The sequence below is a fragment of the Chiloscyllium plagiosum genome, chromosome 31 (genome assembly GCF_004010195.1).
Source record: "Chiloscyllium plagiosum isolate BGI_BamShark_2017 chromosome 31, ASM401019v2, whole genome shotgun sequence".
NCBI lineage: Eukaryota > Metazoa > Chordata > Chondrichthyes > Orectolobiformes > Hemiscylliidae > Chiloscyllium > Chiloscyllium plagiosum.
The window spans coordinates 12,348,904-12,365,101 of NC_057740.1; positions in this window are offsets into that span (position 1 = coordinate 12,348,904).

Consider the following 16,198-nt stretch of genomic DNA (forward strand, 5'->3'; position numbering starts at 1 on the left):
ACTGGGCTCGATCCTCTCCCACTCCCTCTCCGACTGAGCCCGATCCTCTCCCACTCCATCTCCGACTGAGGGTTCGATCCTCCCACTCCATCTCCGACTGGGCTTGATCCTCTCCCACTCCCTCTCCGACTGAGCTCGATCCTTTCCCACTCGCTCTCTGACTGGGCTCGATCCTTTCCCACTCCCTCTCCGACTGAGCTCGATCCTCTCCCACTCGCTCTCTGACTGAGCTCGATCCTCTCTCACTCCCTCACCAACTGAGCTCGATCCTCTCCCACTCCCTCTCCGACTGAGCTCGATCCCCTCTCACTCCCTCATCAACTGAGCTCGATCCTCTCTCACTCCCTCACCAACTGAGCTCGATCCTCTCCCACTCCCTCTCCGACTGAGCTCGATCCCCTCTCACTCCCTCATCAACTGAGCTCGATCATTTCTCACTCCCTCACCGACTGAGCTCGATCCCCTCTCACTCCCTCACCAACTGAGCTCGATCCTCTCTCACTCCCTCACCAACTGAGTTCGATCCTCTCACACCCCCTCTTCGACTGGGCTTGATCGTCTCACACCCCCTCTTCGACTCGGCTTGATCGTCTCACACCCCCTCTTCGACTCGGCTTGATCCTCTCCCTCTCTGACTTAGCTCGATCCTCTCCCTGTCTGACTGATCTCAATCCTCTCTCTCTCCCTCTCCAACTGAGCTTGATCCTTTCCCTCTCCCTCTCCCTCTCCCTCTCCCATTCTTCAGGCTGTTATCCCGAAGTTCTGCTGCTGCCGTTCAGTTGCAGTTTTGCTCTGCTTGTCTCCCACCGTTGTTCTGACTAGCTTATATAAATCAGCAATCAGTATTAGTCTCCAACTATTTTGCATTGACCAGTGTGTTTTGAGATGTTATTATACATCTCTGGAATTAGTAGGACTGAATCCAGACACCCTAGTCGAGAGGTATAGAAACTACCACTGCACCACAAGACCCCTTGAGCATGGGGATCATCGTAGAGATGAATATTTAACTAACATTAGTTAGCTTGACCATGCTAATGAGTGAATTTTTATGGGGAGTCATGCTGCACCTACTGTTCAATGCTGTACAGTTTAGACCAGTCCATGCCTCTATTAATGTTAACTTCTCCATCGCTGGAATTGGCAAACCGTCCTGATGAGCTATTTTTATATTGTGAAATTAAATCAGAAAAAATACTGATGAATGTCACTGTGCTACAGAATTTATTCCAGCTCCAAGCATCAAATTCAGTAAACAACTCAAACATGCTTTGGTTTAATCAAATAACAATTGCCCTCAAAATAATCTCATCGTTAGATTCAGTCTCAAAGTTGAAAGTAATTATGATGCTACAAGCAGTAGACGTTCAGACAGCTATAGGAGGAAGTGCTGTCATCTCCTCGAAGCTCTGTGTAGTACGCTGCTGAATAATACCAGTCAACAAGGTAAGAAGTTTAATTTTCAGCCTTGATTGATTTAAGACATTTCACAGGAGAGTGTTGGTTAGAATGCTTCTATCAGTCTCAGCATCCTGGAATAAATGAGGAATTAAACCAGCCATCATTCAGTCTCCCAGTCACTTCCAAGGGAGCCCTTTAAAAAGTCAAACTCTGTCAACATTCGTGACTGATCTGCATACACACAAGTGCCAACACTAACAAGCAGGGAGCCAGAGGGGAAGATTTCGAGTGATAAACTGAGAAGTCTTCGCAGTCTTGCATTCTTTGGGATTTTACCTTCCCAAAGATTACTGTTTTGTTTGTATAAGAACATTTCATCTGACAAAGGAGCAGTGCTCTGAAAGCTTGTGATTTTAAATAAACCTGTTGGACTATAACCTGGTGTTGTGTGGCCCTGTTGGACACTTAACGGTCAGGAGGAAGCTTAAAGTGGAGATGGAGGAGTTGGGAAGAGACTTGTGCTGAGTTAGTGTGAGTGTAGTTAGGGAGAGGGGCATTGTTCTTCACTTGTTGTTTGGGTAAGGATTCTCCAGCATCTGCAGCTCTCACTTTCTCCTAAGGGAAGGGGAGGTAATGTGGGGTTCAGTCCAATCATTTGGGGGAAGGGGTGGATGTGGAAGTCTCAGCACGTGGTGCAGGGTGTGGGTGAAGTGTTGTGTAAAGGGCAATCTCCAACCTGGATGAGGTTGAGATCTATAACCATCTGCTATGGATGTGGTCCCACTCAGGATCTGACCGTGTTGGCTCGGGGTGATTTCTGAAACAGGGTGATGGCCCATAACCAGCCCACCTTCCTGTGCTGGCCCACAAGCAGTGCTGCAAAGGAATTTACATTATCCCTGAAGTTATTCAAGCCTCCCCTAGAACCTCTTGGGTCTCTCAAGGCCTGGGAAACTTAGATGGCCAGGACTAAACCTGAAATGGAAGGGAATATGAAGCTTTCAGCCTTATTCTAATATTCATTATCAATAATTATATGTTATATTCAAATGAATAACTACCTCCTCGGTTCTTTCTACTTCCTGACACACACACATTAAATCCAAAAGTGTGTGGGTTGGCATTAAACTGGGATTGGCTTGTGATTTTTGAAGATTTTATATCTCACTTGATCTGAACTTGATCCACTTTTGGGAGTTAAAATAAATCTATTCTCCATAGGGTAGCTCAGTCAGTGGAAATATTTAAAACATAGCTCCTCACATACCAATGAAGTAAAGTAATGGGGTTACAGTGGGTCAGAAAGCATTGAAGTCAATAATCAGCCAAGGTTCTACTGGAAGGTAGACCAGATTTGATAGACTGAATGGCCAACTGCTGCTGCTATGTTCCAGTGTTCCCCATAATCTTTGGGTTAAATTAAATGTCAAAAAATGTTCACCTGAGGTAGTATCTGAAAGCAGCCAAACTGACTGAAAAGTGCAGCCTTAAAACAGAAAGAGATCCTTTAGTTAAATAAACAAAGGCAGAGGACATGCCCAATCTGTGCGGCTCTGAATGTGTTGTACCAGAGCCGATTAATTCAATATTCTACTTGGAATCCGAGCTTGATGTGTCATTGTCGTTGACTGTGCCAATAAAGTCTGAGCCAGATTGAGGCAATGATAGCTCTTTAAAAAATAGCAACAGTGAAAAAGATCATTGAGTAGTATTTTAAATTAGTCTGAACCTTTCCTCCAATTTCTTCTGCCTTTTTCCTCTCTTCTTCTGAAGGTGCTTGTTCCCGCAGCATTGTACCTTCACAGGAAGTGAAGCCAATAATTCTTCACCCAAAAAGCCATGTTTTATTTGTGACTATAAACAAGGAGTATTGGCCTATCATAACGAGACAGCTAAGTCCCAAACCAATATTCAGACACAGACACTTTCCAAACAGGCTTATTGCATAGGCTCCTAAATTGTGAGCTGCTATCAATTGTTCCTCTCTTTAGCCAAATTAAAGCACTTTAATAATTGCCTGATTGCTTGGATCTACGGGTCAGAGTGGATCACCTTACTGATTGTTAGAATGGAATTACCATGACTGAAGATCCACAAGTTTGATGAGGAGGACTCAACACCAAATTCTGAGGGAAACCAAAGGTGAGCAATAATTGTAGCCTTGGCAACATAATTTACGTCCTAAGAGCAATTTGTTTAGAAAGAGCACACATCTTGCTTGAATTTACTCACTAATTCAACATGGCAATTTGGTTACAGTTTTGGATCTGATGTTGTATTTTGGAAAGTTAGAGAAGTATACTCAAAACATAAAACTGCCTTCTCTCAGAATAGCCCTGCTTAATTCAACTATCTGAGAAATTACAACTATTGTCACTGTTCTTCATTGTTTTTGATCTACGTTTGAAGCCAACTTAGAGGTGATGGAAACTGAAAGAACTACGGATACTGTAAATCAGAAACAAAAACAGGAATTGCTGGAAAAGCTCAGCAGGTCTGATAGCATCTGTGGAGAGAAATCAGAGTTAACATTTCAGGTCAAGTGACTCTTCCTCAGAAGTGATGGAGTTCTCTGGATACAATAGATAAGCAGACCACATTTCCATCTCCAGGATCTGTGATTGAATCAGACTCATGTCAATGATGATTTTTTTTAACCTTGTAATAGACTGGGTGCTAAAGTGAGATTTTTGCCTCGGCTCCTGGTTTGCTATTGAACTCAAACAGAGTGTGTCAAGAAAGTGCAAAATTCAAGAATACATTAATTTTTAAGCATCCAATCTAATATGTTTTCATTGTATTAGGAACTGTATTTTATTCAGAGGTGACTTTTAATTGAGGATGATTGCGGCAAAAAAATGGAAATTGGGTGTGAGTGAGGGAGAGGAAGATGTGTCAGGCACCAAGAAACATAAAGAAAGACAATATGAAGTCTGTAAGCAGTGTGACATCTGACAGCCTGCTTGATTGGTGACAAACTGATGGGCACATGAAGTGAGGGCAAAGAGGCCTGCCAAGTTTGGCATCATTATGGGCAGACAGCTGTTAGGAAATGACAGTCAGACATTAACAGTCTATAAACTGAGTGCCATCCACAACCCGTTGCATTCTTGGAAACTCTGCCACCTGATTACTGCCTCATTTCCACCCCCAGAACAAATATTTTCTCTTTCTGATTTACAAGTGCATTAGAATCCAGGAGAAAGAAACACGATTGCAACAAGAAGTAATCATCAAAACAGAAAATCACATGATGCAGCAACAACATTGGCTGAAGCTGAGTGAACATTGACAAATATTTGTCAATATAAAACTTTCCAGAGAGATGAGGAGGCACCAGTCATTAGAGAATATTCGGTAGCACTACAACATTAAGGATTTATATGAGAGGGGGGGTGGTCTAGTAGAATTCCAGTAGATCGAATTTAGTATGGGCTGAAATTGTAGAGCATGTGAATTAGTTGGGAAATAAGTATTGATTTCAAATAGACAAACTGTGTTTTACCAAGCTTATAGAATTGTTTAAAGACAGCAGAGAGGAGGATAACAGAATACAAATGCAGGCACTCCATTTTGTTTTGATAAAAATTCTTGAAAAAAATACCAAACAAGAGACTTATGACAAAGATAATGGTCAGCAGCCAGAGAGATGGTGAGAGATGGTTTTGTTGAACGGGTGGTTTGCAATGCAGAGCGGATGCTAACAGTGTGACTTCAATTAATGCTCCAGCTGAGGTTACCTTCTCTACCTTTCCCTTTGCCTGAGATGTGGTAATCTTCAGGTTAAACCACTCTCAGTGTCATCTCTCTCTCTGTCTCTGTCTCTTTATTTCTCTCTCTCTAATAAAGAATGGGACTTATAAAAAAATTAACTCACAGGATGTGGGCATCACTAGCTGGGCCACGATTTATTGCCCATCCCAGAGGGTAGTTAAGAGTCAACCACATTGCTGTGGGTCTGGAGTCATATGTGGATCAGCACAGGAAGGCAGTTTCTTTCCCGAGTGACATTAGTGAATAGTTTTTCCCTGACAATCAATTCATGTTCATCTTTAGATTCTTAAACCCAGATTTCTGTTGGATCTCCCAGAGCAGGATTTGAACCCAGGTCTCCAGAACATTACCTAGGTTTCTGGATTAACAGTCCAGTGATAAAGTCAGCATAGTTTCATCAAGGGGTGGTCATTTCTGACGAGTCTGCTAGAATTCTTCGAGGAAGTAATGAGCAAGTTAGACCAAGGAGAGCCAATGGATGTTATCTACCTGGACTTCAAGAAGACCTTTGACAAGGTGTCGCACAGGAGGCTGTTGAGTAAGATAAGGGCCCATGGTGTTAGATGCAAGTTGGATAGAAGCTTGGCTGTCCAGCGGAAAGCAAAGAATGGGGATAAAAGGGATCCTTCTCAGGATGGCAGCCAGCGACAAGTGGTGTTCTGCAAGTGTTGGGACCACAACTTTTCACTTCAGACATTATTGATCTAGACGATGGAACTGAAGGCATTTTACTTACGTTTGTGATGATACAATGATAGGCAGAGGGACAGGTAGCATTGAGGAGGTGGGGAGGCTGCAGAAGGATTTGCATACGTTAGGAGAGTGGGCAAAGAAGTGACAGATGAAGTACAACATGGAAAAGTGTGAGGTCATGCACTTTGGTAGGCAGAATAGAGGCATGGAATATTTTCTAAATGGGGAGAAAAAAATCTGAAATGAAAAGAGACTTGGGAGTTCTAGTCCAGGATTCTCTCAAGGTAAACTTGCAGGTTGAGTCAGTAGTTTGGAAGGCAAATGCAACTTTTGCATTTATTTTGAGAGGACTTGAATATAAAAGCAGGGATGTATTTCTGAGGCTCTATAAGGCTCTGGTCAGACCACATTTGGAGTATTGTGTGCAGTTTTGGGCCCTCATATCTCAGGAAGGATTTATTGGCCCTGGAGCATGATCAGAGGATGTTCATGAGAATGGTCCCAGGAATGAAAAGCTTAACATATGATGAGTGTTTGAGGACTATGGACCTATACTCAATGGAGTTTAGAAGGAAGAGGGGGGATCCAATTGAAACTTACAGAATACTGAATGGCCTGGACAAAGTGGATGTTGGGAGGGTGTTTCCATTGGTCAGAGAGACTAGGATCTGTGGGCACAGCCTTAGAGTAGAGGGAAGACCTTTTAGAAATGGAGATAAGGAGAAACTTCTTCAGCCAGAGAGTGGGGAATCTATGGAATTCATTGCCACAGAAGGCTGTGGAGGTCAAGTCATTCAGCATATTTAAGGCAGATATAGATCTGTTCATGATTGCCAGGGGATCAAGCATTACAGAGAGAAAGCAGGAGAATGGGATTGAGAAACTTATCAGCCATGATTGAAAGGCAAAGTGAACTTGCTGGGCTGAATGACCTAATTTCTGCTCGTATGTCTTATGGTCTTATCATACTACCCAGCCACCACCTCTCTAACCAAGATAACCTTACCTTTCTATAGATGGGTGAAGGGCAGAAAGTGAAGACTAAATGCAAAAGTAGTTTCTCTTCCATGATGAAAAGCAGGAGTTTGTGTGAGAGCTGTTTTAATTACTAAAAATATACATCTTGGCTTCAGAATTGAGCAAACAATATTGAAATACTGTTTCAATAAACTGGATGTACAGGTATGACAAATTTGTGACAGGAAATGGAACAGATACGCAGAAAAATGTTGATGGACTGGTAGGATAGATGACAGTGCAAATGGATAAACCGTGAAAAATTATATCCAGAGGCAAACATACAAATGTAAGGAGGTAATATTGAAATAAAAGCTGAAATTGATGGAAACTTTCAAAAGCTTGCAGCATCTGTGGAGATAGAAACAGAATTAACTTTTCAGGACAATAATCTTTTGTGAAAACTGGAAAATGTTTGATATGAAATGTCTTTTAAAAAATAGTACAGAGGCAGGGAACATGGGATAGGGTATGAAAGAGGGAGAGTAGACTTGTGGTATGGGCAGGGCTGCAAGGATTGTTTCTTTTTGTAACTTTTTTTTACCAGAGTAAAGAATCTTTAGGAATTCATCGACAAATTTGTATGGAATTTATAATAAGGCAATTTAAAAGAAATAGAGACAGAATATGGGTATAGCAGGCAAAGCTGACTTTACTGTCCAACTCCGGTTGCCCTCAGCAATGATGGGTCTTCTTGTTGAAACACTATAATTCCTGTGTTTTGTAACAATTCAATAAACTGAGTATTGCTTTACTAGGCCATTCCAGAGTCAACAATTTGGTGTTGGCTTGGAGTTGCATAGGTAAAAATAAGGACTGCAGATGCTGGAAACCAGAGTCTAGATTAGAGTGGTGCTGGAAAAGCACAGCAGGTCAGGCAGCATCCCCGAAACATCAAGTTTCCTGCTCCTCGGATGCTGTGCTTTTCCAGCACCACTCTAATCTAGACTCTGGTTTCCAGCATCTGCAGTCCTTGTTTTTACCTCGTTGATTTTAACCCTACTGCGAATCCTCTTGCAAGGGTGCCTGCCTTGAAGAAGTTTTCCTCCTCTCTCCACAAGAATCTCAGTGAGTCTCTCTCTCACTGCAACCCCCAGGTCATCTCTGCCCTGAAGCTCTTCAACCATGACCTTCCCCCACCCTCCTCTCTGACCTATCACCTCTATCTCCACCCCCATTCACCTATTGTTCTCTGTGCTATTTTCTCCCCACCCCCACCCCTCTCTCATTTATCTCTCCATCCTGCAGGCTCCCTGCCCTCTAATCCTGATGAAGGGCTTTTGCCCGAAAAGTCGATTTTCCTGCTCCTCGGATGCTGCCTGACCTGCTTCCAGCACCACTCTAATCTAGACCTTGTAGTTGCATATATTAATACTATTATTTAATGCTCCTGGCAGGGTACCTCAGTTTATTCTGGTGGCAGACTGGATATCCCAAACGATCAAATTCCCTGGTGGGGGAAAGAGTGACTACTGCCTGTGCCACAAAGGTATTTTTTCATAAAATGGGAAATCATGAGGTTCTCAGGGATGTGTGGATTTTACTGAGTGTTTGTCCCAAACTCAGCACCATGGCTGACAGAACTACAATTGAAAAAAATCAAAGATAATGTGGACTGAAAAGTATCAGATCCCCTGCCCTTGAAAACCTGAAGTCAACTTGAAAAGGTGAGTTTGTGTTTGCAGCTCGTAAATTTAACCAAGCACGTAAAAAAGCTATCAATGTGTGACATAACTATATCACCTAAAAATCATCCACACTTCCCAAATCAAATATAAAGGCACACACCCTGTCCAAACACAGAGACCTAATTAGAACTCAAAGGCAGTTTTGACTCAGGCCAGGAGAATGAATATGTGTGTATGTAAGTACTTTACATATTTGATTCTTTTTCTCCGACTGAAATGGAAAGAGAAGTGATCTGATCGCTATCAATCTCATCCAACATAATAGCCAGAATATCCCATGGTAAATTCTTCATGGAACTCATCTATTCACATTCCTTTCTTATCACCAATCTGTATGTAGCTCTTTTATTAACTCAAGAAAGTCGAGTCAAATTGACTCATTTTAAAACATAAATTAACTTGAGTTGGGAATAAGAAATCCACAAGGAATGGAATCCTTTTTTAGGTTAACCATATTGCAGCTAACTGAGTTAACTAGCTAAACAAATGGAGGCAATTCATCCCTTCTCACCAGAGAATTTGATTGTTTGGGATATCCAGTCTGCCACCAGAATAAACTGAGGTACCCTGACAGGAGCTGTCGTAACACCATTAAATAATAATATTTCATCACTGCATTAACTTTGTGATCGTCAATGCAGAGCCAAGTGGACTCATTGGCTTGGGCGTAAGCACATCCAGGAAGCACCAGCTATTGTTGCTAGGCACTATTAGATAGAACCAGCATGTAGCTAATCGGCTGGACCTTGCAGATAGGGAGATTGCCTGATGGGAGGGGCCATTCCCACATCCATGTCACACAGTCTCCTAGTCAGCCCTTGAATAAAGTGAGAAGCTTCCTTAAGTCTACTCACTGTTCTGCAGCCAGATGGGTGAATAAGGAGCCTAGGTTTATTTGTATATCTGTGTTGGTTAACTGTGTACTAGAGGGTTCAATGTGGGCCTTACCCACGTGTTCCTCCAACTCAACCCCACTGTTACTTTCATCCTCTAGGTTAGTGGCAATCAGATAATCTGCAAACTGCCTCTCCCCTTCTTGGCAGTGACATTGCTTTATCGTGTTGACTTGACACAGCCCTTTGAAATTTTTCAATGCCTAGGATCTCAATTCACTTGGCTGAGGTTTCTTGTTCACACGGAACTGCACTTTTCAAGTTTCTCCTGATATTGCTAGGAGCACTCACATAGTCCCCTGGCTGAGGTTTGTCAGCCCTGGCAGGTTGATCATCACTATCTGGGAGATTTGCAAGTTTTTTTTAATTTCAAAAATATACTTTATTCATAAAATACTTTGATGGTCTGTACAGTTGGACATGCCATACATATGTAAACATTCCATCTCTTTGCACACCGAAATAGAGTAATCATTCCTATTTACAGGTCTGTACGATTACATTTTTAGCTGAGGCGTCAGCAGAGCCCAAATGACTGCGTGGGCCCCCTGTTCTTCTTTAGGCAGGCAGACGTTACACGGTGGTCTTTCCCCACTGCGCCTTGGCGGCAGCTGCCCCAAGCTTCAGCGCATCCCTCAACAGGTAGTCCTGGACCTTGGAATGTGCCAGTCTGCAACACTCAGTCGGGGTCAACTCCTTCAGCTGGGAGATTAACAGGTTTTGGACCGCCCAGAGATTTGCAAGTCTCCTTTACTCATTGCTCCTAGGACTGTGCTGCATAGTCTAACATGGAGACTTCTTCCTGTGTTCTAAAAATCTCTCCTCGATTAGATACAGAGTGGCTTCCTGCAAAGAACTGAAAAAGAGAGTTTTTCCAGCTGTTGGTTTATCTCTGGTCTGAACTAACTTCTTTCAAGCCAAACCATTCAGCTACATGACAACCAATCACATAGGTGTTGGCAGCAAGAGGATCTTTCCTAGTGATAATTAGTTGATCGATAACCAATCAGCTTTACTTGTAATCAGCCCTCAGCTCCAGTTCGTCTGCATATTGCAGGAATCCACAGCTACACAAAGAGAGTTCACAGTCGATATCAAATTATTTGGTTCAACCATGATCCTATTGTTTGGCAGAGTATGCTTGAGGGGCCAAATAGCCTCCTCCTGCTTCCATTTCTTATGGTCCCAGAACATGCAACCATCCTTTTAAATCTCTGGTTTTCAAACCAGTCCTTTCTCATTCAATCCATAGCTTTAAAAAAAACTAAGAGGCCCTGTGTTTACAAAAGCTTCTCCAAACTCCAGCATGGGAACCATTAGTGCAGCTCCTATTGTAAGTTGTGGCTTGTCCAGGTGTGGGGAGCTCAGCAAAACCTCACTACATCTGCGTGAAGCTGTGATCAGGAGACAATCTGACTGATGGGGGCTTGGATTTGCCTAGACTGAGCCATTGTTATTTATTGAGTTAGCTGCAATATTTCCTGAAACCTCATAAGCAGATGTTATGAGGGGGTCTCCATTGCCTGATTTTTAATATTGTAGAACCAGAGCAGGACTTATACAGTTAATTTGATTTTGTTTTATTGTCACGTGTACTCAAGTACAAAAGTACCGGAGTATAGTGAGAAGTGTATAATGTCACCACACAAGGCACCATCTTAGGTACAATTACTGAGGTAGAGAAAGAAAGAACAAAGTATAAAGAAAGAACACAGTTAAATCTTAAACACTGCATAATTATAGTACAGTGACACCTTCTTAGTTTTAAGTAGAAAATAAAGAACGACAGTGGGACCGCACTTTGAGGAATCACCTTGAGACCGGAGGTTCACACTGACGAATCTTCTTGTGACCTGAATCCCATGCTGAGGCCATGGTAGGCTGAGAGACCATCACGTACCACTGAAAGACCACTGTGCCAGGCCGAGAAACCACCACGCTGGGCCACGGAGAGATCGCAGGCCGAGAGTCTGTTCTACCGGGTCAAGCCACCCACCTAACGTTAGGGTTCTCGGGAGTGTTCTCAAACAATGAGACCTGAAGGTATGGATACATAGTTCCTTGAAAGTGGAATCACAGGCAGACAGCATGGTGAAGAAAGCTTGCCTTAAATGGTTAGAGTTAAAAATCACACAACGCCAGATTATAGTCCAACAGGTTTATTTGGAAGTACAAGCTTTCAGAGTGCTGCTCTTTCATCAGGTATCACTGGCTACCTGCCAAAGGAGAAATGCTGCAAAAGTTTGTACTTCCAAACAATCCTATTGGACTATAAACTGGCATTGTGTGATTTTTAACTTTGTTCACCCCAGTCCAACACCGCAACCCCCACATCTTAATTGGTCTGGACATTGAGTGTAGAAGTTGGAGATGTCACATTGGACAGGACAGGACATTGGTGAGGCCACTTTTAGGAAACTGTATATGATTCTGGTCACTGTTCGACAGGAAAGATGAGGTTGAGTTTGATTTATTATTTTCATATATTTCGAGATACAGTGAAAAGTGTTGTTTTGCCTGCTATACAGTCAGATCATACCATACAAAGTGCATCATGCTAGCAGAACAGAGGGCAAAATATAGTGTTACAGCCACAGAGAAGATGCAGAGAGAAAGAGATCAGAATTGACATTTGAAAGTTCAAAGGTCTAATAGTAGATGTTATTAAACTTGAGAGGATGCAGAAAAGATTTACAAAGATATTGCTTGGACTGGATGGTTTGAGTTATAGGTGCCTCAGAGGCTGAGGGAAGACCTTATAAAGGTTTATAAAATTATGAGGGGCGTGGATAGGGTGAACAGCTGAGGTCTTTTCCCTTGGGTGGGTGAGTCCAAAACTACAGGGTATAGTTTTAGGATGAGAGGGCAAGATTTAAAAAGGGCCTGAGGGGTAACGTTTTCACACAGAGGGTGGTGTGTGTATGGAATAAGCTGCCAGAGGAAGTGGTGGAGGCTGGTACAATTACAACATTTAAAAGGCATCTGGATGGGTACATGAATAGGAAGGGTTTAGAGGGATATGGGCCAAATGCTGGCAAATGGGACGAGGTCAAATTTGGGATGTCTGGTAGATATGGACAAGTTGGACCACAGGGCCTGTTACCATGGAGTATGACTAGCAAATTTTGAGAAGATTTGTAGCTCAGGTTGAGGTTCTGGTTGTAGGCTTACTCATTAATCTGGAAGGTTCGTTTTCAGACATTTCATTACCGCACTAGGTAACATCATCAGTGAGCCTCTGGATGAAGCAATGATGGTCTGCCAACCATTCAACCCGAACTTTGGGTCTACTACGTGGATGACTCCTTCGTCATCACTAAATGAAACAAATTAGAGGAAACCTTCAAGACCATCAATAATACCCTTACTGGCATAAAATTCACTAAAGAGGAGGCAACAACAACAAACTGCCATTCCTATATGTTACAGTAGAACAAACAGCCAATGGGGAACTTCAAACCAGCGTCGACAGGAAAACAACATATACAGACTAAATATTGAACTACAGAAGCAATCATCCCAACATCCATGAATGGAGCTGCATTAGAACATTATTTCAATGAGCCACCACACACTGCAGCACAGAGGAACTACAAAGAGCAGAGGAAAATCACCTATACAGTGTATTCAAAAACAACGGGTACGCAATCAACACAGTCTGCTGATTTCTAAGCAACAAACCCAAACAAGCAGACAAAACATGTCCAGAAACCCTAGCCACTCTCCCCTACATCAAAGACATCTCAGAAATGACTGCCAGACTACTCAGACCTTTTGGCATCATGGTAGCCCACAAACCCTCCAACACACTACAACAACAGCTAATGAACTTGAAAGACCTGCAACAAGCAAAACTAATGTAATTTATAAAATATCTTGCAGAACTGTAACAAACACTACATTGGACAAACAGACAGAAAACTAGCCACCAGGATACATGAACTAGCCACAAAAAGACATGACCCACTTTCACTAGTATCTTTACATACAGATGAGGAAGGATATCACTTTGACTGGGACAACACATCCATCCTAGGACAAGCCAAACAGAGACATGTCTGAGAATTTCTAGAAGCATGGCTATCCAGCTGAAACTGTATCAACAAATACATTGATTTGAATCACATTTACCAACCCCTGAGAAAAAGAACAGGAAATGACATCCTCACAGGAAATGCATCACCACAGGAAATAACATCACCAACCCAAGGAAACCTAAACACATAAATAGAAAGCGGGCCATACCACCAGTGCTTCATTAGGAGACTCACTGATGATGTTACCTAATATGGTGACGAAACATCGGAAAATGAACCTTCCAGTTCAGTGAGCAAACCTACATCCATGGAGTATGACTGTATGACTACTTTTACCTCAGCTTCACTGTGAGCAATCTGACATTATTTTAAACAGCTTGCTGGACAGGTATGAAGGAAATTCTGTTTCTTACATACTTGGGATCTTCTGCACACCTGAGGTAGTTTTCAGATAACCATAGAGTCATAGAGATGAACAGCACAGAAACAGACCCTTTGATCCAAATCATCCATGCCGACCAGATATCCAACAATCTAATCTCACCTACCAGCACCCAGCCCATATCCCTCCAAACCCTTCCTGTTCATATAACCATCCAGATGCCTTTTAAATGTTGCAGTTGCACCAGCCTCCACCACTTCCTCTGGCAGCTCATTCTATACATGCACCACCCTCTGTGTGAAAACATTGCCCCTTAGGCCTCTTTTACATCTTTCCCCTCTCACCCTAAACCTATGCCGTATAGTTCTGGACCGAAGAGAAAAGACCTTGTCTATTTACCCTATCCATGCCAGGTTGGAGGGTCTTGCAGTACTATCTCATCCTCCATATGCTGAATTTGTCGGAATATAAATGATCACACAGTCAGGTGTTGGTGTTGGGTCTCCCTGACCTTTGATCCAAACAGACCATTATTGAGCAGATAAACCCATCCACTGGCAAACAGGGCCTCACTTCCACAGACTCTGGTGTCATGCTTTAAATGTACCTGGTACAAGGATAAGCAGGTCTCTTTCTTCGTCTCTGTACCAGCACCCTGACACTTCCTGCATTTCTGGTGTCAAAGTCATCCCTTTTCCTAGCGGGAGAGTTTGGCTGACCTTGATATCTCTCAGTATCACTACAGACTTGCTCACCTCACCATGGGAAATATGGCCACTTTTGGATATAAAAAACTCAATAACTCTCAGTGATTTGGTTAACTTCATCTGGACTCAAATGAAGGGTCCTGTTGGAGGGTTTTGGCGAAAATAATTGCCTTTCCTGCTCCTCAGATGCTGTCTGATCTGCTGTGCCTAGGACCAATCTTGTCGCCGATCCGTGAAGGAAGATGTCACAAAATCCACCTGAAAGGACTCAGGGGCTGAAGCCGCTGCCGATCTCTGCCAATGTAGCAGTTAGTATTGGGTCCCCATGCTCACCCCTCCACCAGTGTCCCGCTTTGGGCTCACCAGCTACCACCAGTGCTCCGGACCTTGACAAAAATGCCTTCATATTGCCTTTTGGATTCTCCTTAACCCTATTTGCCAAAGCCATCTCATGCCCCCTTTTTGCTCTCCTGATTTCCCTCTTAACTAGACTCCTACTGCTTTTATGCTCTTCTAAGGATTCATTCAAACTCTCCTGTCTATACCTGCCATATGTTTCCTTCTTTTTCATGGTCAAAACCTCCATTTCTTCAGTCATCCAGCATTCCCTATATCTACCAGCCTTTCCTTTCACCCTAACATGAATATACTGTCTCTGGACTCTCATTATCTCATTTCTGAAGGCTTCCCATTTTCCAGCCATCCCTTTACTTGCGAACCTCTGCCCTCAATCAGCTTGTGGAAGTTATTGCTTAATACTGTCAACATTGGTCTTCCTCCAATTTAGAACTTCAAATTTTGGATCCGGTCTATCCCTTTCCATTACTATTTTAAAACTAACAGAGGTGTGGTCACTGGTCCCAAAATACTCCCCTATGAACACCTGCCAAAACAAAAATGATAAAAACAGAACAGAAAAAAAAGTTTGAAAATGCGGAATAAGGTAAAAAAACAGAAAAGATGGAAACAAAAGCAAGTGGGTGGTGTTGACGAGCCCTAGGCACAGGTGCCCAGATATTGCCTCCTCTGCCACTGCCATCTTACATTGCTTCTCCTCCCAGTATCTCACAGTTGGCTCGAACGTGCCCTACATTTTGGTAGTTTATTCCCACAGGCTTTTCATTTCAGTCCAACCTTTATTGTCATGAGGAGGGCTCTCAGCATTTCCCTCTGTCCCATGAGTGCTCTGTTTCCTATCGCTCGCCTCACCTTGAGGCTTATCAGTCGGTTGGGGTTGACTATGCGAACATTTCTTCTGGGACGGGAGTTTGTGGGTCACCTCAGAATCATCAGAAAGTACCTGCCTTGACCCAGTCACACTCAGTTCATCAAGATGTGCTCTCATTAGGAATGGAATGGAGATTATTTTGCTGAGGTTTCTGTGAATAACTTCCAATTGAGCGACTGTACCAATTGGTCAAAAGAAAGCAATTTTATTCTTTACAATTCCAATTACCTCAGGTCAGGCCTACTGCTAAGGATATGGGATTTCTCATATCACACCTTCAGCACTAACTGGTACATCCTGTATGCCCATGACAATTCCCAGATATTTTTAGAACAAGATTTCAATTCTCAAATATGGTCAGATTTGGGCGGCATGGTG